Raw genomic sequence first — 6,000 nt, 5'->3', positions numbered from 1 at the left:
GCCCCGATTCTTTCAGCCAAGAGACTCTTACAAGAGATTTTTACTCTTGTGATCCGTTCGATTCCGCCTTCCCCACCTCTATTGTGTTCGTCCTTTATATGTGTTCCTATCCCTTTTCCTTATATCTGTTTCTGTATATATGAGTATTTATTCGCCGTTTGGCGGGATTTCGTGTTTGAATGTGTATTTGGCCAATGTGGCTCATCTCTTTCTTCTGGCTATGCGTGCCACGAAACGCACTGTTCCTTTCCTGTATGATGTTGTATGAATTCTGACCCACTGTCCTTTCCTTTCCTTGTGTATTGTCCATTTCTCCTTTGGTGGGTGAAACTGCCCCCTGACGCCATCTCTTGGCTGAAAGAATCGGGGCGCTTGGCGACATATTAGACCCACGGATCTCAGGGTAAATTGACTATCCTCGATAGCTCAAGTGGTTAAGAGCATCCGCCCGGCAAGTGGAAAGATCCGGTGTTCGAGTCCCGGTTGAGGAAATATTTTTACTCTTGTGATCCGTTCGATTCCGCCTTCCCCACCTCTATTGTGTTCGTCCTTTATATGTGTTCCTATCCCTTTTCCTTATATCTGTTTCTGTATATATGAGTATATATATATATATATATATATATATATATATATATATATACATACACACACATATATGCATATTTTTTTAAGGTAATCTACCGGTAAAGGTAGGTTTTTGGATGGACACAACTACAAACAAATATTTAATTACTCCTAACAGAACACAAAATCCATCATCCTACTCGATATCGATCCCTCTTCATCTCTGAGTACTTTCTTCCTCCCTTCATCCCGTCCAACATCCCTATCCTACTCCTTCCCTTTCCTCTTTTGCCCAACATTCTACCCTCTATCACAGTCTTCAACATCCCGCTACCGGTCAACACCCCCTTCAGCCACTTTTCTTGCCTCTTTGTAGAAAACAGGCAAATATCTCCTGGTTGAGTTTTATATTCCTCTCGATAAATAATCTCATCACTGCAATGGCATCACGCGTACCTCTCCCCTTCCTAAATCCAAACTGATCATCCCCTAAGTAATCATTTGCCCTACTCTCTATCCTTTTGTTTATGATCCTGAGAACAACTTTAGCTGCGCGGGTTATCAAGTTAATTATCCTGTAGTCCTCACATGACGTGGCCTTTACCTTTTTCGGAATAGGAACTAAAACTGATCTCACAAAGTCTTCCGGCCAGATTCCCTCCTCATAAATACTACGGATCAGCCCATATAGCCTCTTCCTCCCGCATTTTCCTAAGCATTTTAAAAGTTCCACGGGAATTTTATCCACCCCCACGGCCTTATTTAGTTTCATCTCCCTTAATGCCCTTTCTATCTCATGGTCTAGTATGCCTGGACCTAAGCTATCTTCCTGTACGTCATGTTCCTTTTCAATGTCTAATTTTGTTGGTCTAAGCTCTTTATTATACAGTTCTTCTATATATTCCTTCCATTTCTCTTGGATCTTTCCTGTGTCAACTATTACCTTACCTGCCTTATCTCTAACTGTTAGCATAGATCTCACTTTCTTACTTCCCGATAACGATTTAACTTTACTGTACAGCGCACCGATTTTACCCTTCTTCTGCAGAATTTCCATATCCTCGCACTGCGTCTTCCACCATGTTCTTTGTTTTATTTGTTGCCCGCCTCAATTTATTGTTCAATTCTTTGTACTTCATTTTGCCTAATTCTGTATTTACATTCTTCCATTTTCTCCGCTCATCCATCTTTGTAATCATCTCATGCGTGATCCATGGTTTCCTAGTCCTTTTAGCGTTAACGGTTCCAATAGTGTCTTTCGCGGCTTTAGACAACCTTTTCTTGATACATTCCCATTTTTCTTCGATAGTACTTAGCTCTTTACCATCCTCCATGATTTCCTCTACCGCCTGTGGTATTCCTTCCTTTTCAAACCATTTAATGCTTCTACATTCCATTTTCTAACTCGCCGCCCCTGCCTTATCTTTTTTTAACGGACGCTACATTTCATAACAACTAAATTGTGGTCAGAGTCCGCATCCGCTCCCGGGAAACTGTGCGAATTTATCAAACTGTTCCTAAACCTGCGTCTAACCAGGACACAATCTAGATGATACCTTTCTGAGTCACCTGGCATTTTCCATGTATACCTGCGTCTTTTGTGGTGTCTAAACCAAGTGTTGGTGATGACTAAGCCCTGTCTCCTGCAGAAGTTAAATGCTTTCTCCCCGCGGTCATTCCACATGCCTAAACCGTAGTCCCCGACCTCGTCACCATCTCTCCCTTCGCCTACCGTCGCATTCCAAACCCCCATCACTATCAAATGTTTCCCTGCAGGAACACTCACGATTATGTCCTCTAACTGGTCGTATATCCTATCGACCTCTTCTTCTTGATGGTTGCTCGGGTGCATGTATACCTGAATAATAACTAAGTTCGTCGGTTCTGCTTTTATATCTACTAGTAATATTCTATCCGTTACCTGCTCTATGTTGACTAAGCTTCTTCCTACCTCTTCATTTAATACAATGGCAACCCCTCGTTGGCTCTCGTCCCCACCGCTGTATATTATTCTATACTTGTCACTCCAGTAATCCCCGCTATCTTTCCATCTCACCTCGCATAGACCTAAAATATCTATATTTCCCTTCCCATCTCTCGCTTAACATTCTCCAATTTCCCTGTTCTCATCATTGTCCTAACATTCCACGTTCCTATTCTAACTAAATTGGTCTTCTTCTTCTTCTGCGTCTTCTGTCCAGCTGCTGCCGGTTTTCCCTTGCAAGGGTTTCGTAGGATGACGACCATGGAAGCCTTGCCTGCCCCACTCCCGGGCACGACACACGGCCGATTGGGCCGGGCCCCGTAGTTGCCAGGACTCAAAATCTCTCTCTTGTCCATCATATTTTTGTAGGGAATGATAATTGAGGTGGTGTCCCGTTGTCTTCCTAAATAGTGTTTTTAACGTGACACCATCATTTACTGGCCGCCCCACTGGGGTCAGACGCCATTGCAGCAGCCTCACTGAGGAACAGACGCTGCGTGGACTACCGTTCATCTGGCTCCTAACCTTCGACTTATCTGGCATGGATGACCCTACCAGGAGCAATTATTATTACTCCCGCCAGCAGAGTCTAGGGGCAATCGGAACGCACAAGCCCTTCCACCACGTCAAAGTTGTAGTCCGGGGAGGGATATATGCATATATATATATACACATATATTTGTATATATATGTGCACACACACATATATGTGTATATATATTTTTGTTTTTAAAGTAATCTCCCGGTTAAGGTAGGTTTTGGAAGGACATAACTACCAAATAATTATTTTGTGACACAAGTCAGCAACCCACGCTACATCAATTCCCTCTTCATCTCTGGGTACTTTCTTCCCCCTTCATCCCGTCCAGCATCCCCATCCTGCTCCTTCCCTTTCCTCATTTGTTTTCTTCTCTGTTTATTTCATCTTCTCCATTCTTCTCCCCACCCACACTTCAAAAGCCGCCAGTCTACGTCTATCCTCCTGCTTCAATGACCACGTTTCCGCGCTGTACATAGCTACGCTCCATATCAAAGTTTTTACGAGTCTTTTCTTAACATCCTTACTCAAAGTCCCTGTCATCAACTCCTTCCTTGTAGTGAAAGCCTCTTTGCCTACCGAAATTCTTCTTCTTACGTCCTTACTACTTTGACCGTGTTGATCCAAAACACTTCCGACACACGTAAACTATTCTACCTGCTCTAGTTTTTTCCCTCCTGTTTTAATGTTTTGCTTCGCTTTTTTCTTTCTCGAAAATTGCATTTTTTTATTATTATTAACTCTCATCCCGTATCTATCGCATTGAATAACCAATTCACTCAGCAATATTTGCCTTGAACCCCTTGGCTGACTGACAACTATAGCTTGGTCATCAGCAAACCTAACTGATTTTACGAATTCCCCACCCACCTCAATTTCTACCTCCAGTTCTTCCCATGCCTCTTTAATCATTTCCTCTGCATACAGGTTGAACAACAACGGTGATAAAGGAATATATTTATTTATATTCCTTTATCCTTTATTATTCATATATATAATTTTTTATACACCTTCACAAATATTTTAAAGGCACAAAAACCCGCTACGTGGTGAAATAATATCAAGACGGATATTCGTCACATTTATTTTCATTACTTGGTTGCATGTCTACCGCTTTAAAATAGAGTTTTGGTTGGACAGAGGCCCTGTACGCCTACATTTATATAGTATGCAGCAATGCAGATTTCACTTGAATTCCTTCCCGAATAGTATACTTATTATTTAGTTAAACGACGGCGACCAAAAATAAAATTACCTTTCTAACACACGGAATATTCAATTTTACGGAAATTCACGAGTCTCGCACGTTCACATTCCCGCTGTCAACACTTGAGCCAATAGCTATTGACTGCCGTAAGAGCATTTTTTTCGTCCCCGCATTCCTCCCTTTGCCCTTAGCCCCCCTGCCCCCGCGCTCTGCCCCCGGGCTGAAGGGAAATAAGAGGTGCAGGAGGAATTTATGAGGCGGCGGATTCCGCGCGTCACTTTCGGAGGGCACTGTCGATCGGAGATTACTGGGTCGGGGGGCGGGCATGGGGTAGGGCGAGCGTGGGGAGGGAGGGGGGCGAGCGGTATGAAATATTAAGCCCTCAGTGACTAGTCGGCAGGAATTATCTCTCCGACGTCCTCGGCTGCGATTCACTCCGGGCTTGTGCCTCCGGGTAATCCCTGCAATTACCCGGCGTCTGCCCCTCCTGCGAATTGCGCTCTCGTTTGCCCACCTCCGCGGTTCATTCGCGTTGCCCTAAAACCAGCCGCAAGGGCGAGCGTAGTGGGTCACCAGGCATCGGGGCATTTGGCGAATTTAAACGCGCGGAGGCATTCGTGAAATAACGGTTCATCTCAATGCAGCTCGTAAGCACTAACCAATCGCGATTCGGTTTGATCGAGGATTGGAATGAGAGAAGCAAGAGAATTCGATGCGGCAGTCGACGATGAAGTTCCCTGCTCCATCTCCTCATTACGATAATCATTTACGAGCCCTAATTCTCTTCAGGGGCCCTGGCGGTCCCAATTGGAGAGTTCTATCCGATGCGGCTGTCTTATCGTTGATTTATCGTGATGAATGAGGCAATTGAGGCAATAATCACGCCGATAGCTCATTTACGGTAATTTGCATACCTATCATAGAATTTCGATCGTGGACCTAAAAATTGCATCTTCACGCAATATCGCCAAAGCGTGATTTATTTTAGAAATAAGTATCGTTTGGTCATATTTTTATTTCCTCTGAATCAAATTTATCACCGTGAACCGTATCAAAGGTGAGTGGCATCGGGTGTTCGGATACTAGCCATTAGGATGTTTGTACCTCCAAACATGTCTCTTATTCCCATCAACTTCTAATTCCAGTTATTTCCACACCCCCTCCCATTCGGCAACCACCTTGGGAGTTATCATGCGTCACTGCTTTGACACTTATTTGCACTGACGTCTCATCTAAGTGGAGAGTGTGCGCCAGCTCCGGTCTCTATCCTTCCGGGAGCTTCCCATCTTCCCATACATTATTCATAACTCGGGCCAGTTCGATGGTGATCAATTATCAGTCTATTCTTGGGCGCTGCGTTATTCCCTTCTTCTTATGCTCCCTCATTGTTAATCGATATTTTCATGAATATCTCCAATATCTTCTTCAGCTGGGGACTCCCGAGTCTGTTCTGCTTCTCTGGATCACGACCAATATCTGTGGTTTGGATTATAGATCTAGACCTCGCATCCACGCAGTGTGAAGATATAGAATGTTTGCAGAGAAAGGGTGAAATTGGTGCGCTATACAGCAAGGTTAAATCACTATCGGGAAGTTAGAAGGGAAGACCTGTGATATCAGTTGCAGATGAGTCGGGTAAGGCAATAGTTAAAACAGAAAAGATCCAAGAGAAACGGAAGCAATACAAAGAAAACTGTATGGTAA

This window comes from Hetaerina americana, unplaced genomic scaffold (assembly GCF_022747635.1).
Source record: "Hetaerina americana unplaced genomic scaffold, ioHetAmer1.1.p SCAF_41, whole genome shotgun sequence".
NCBI lineage: Eukaryota > Metazoa > Arthropoda > Insecta > Odonata > Calopterygidae > Hetaerina > Hetaerina americana.
This window is presented reverse-complemented; position numbering follows the sequence as displayed.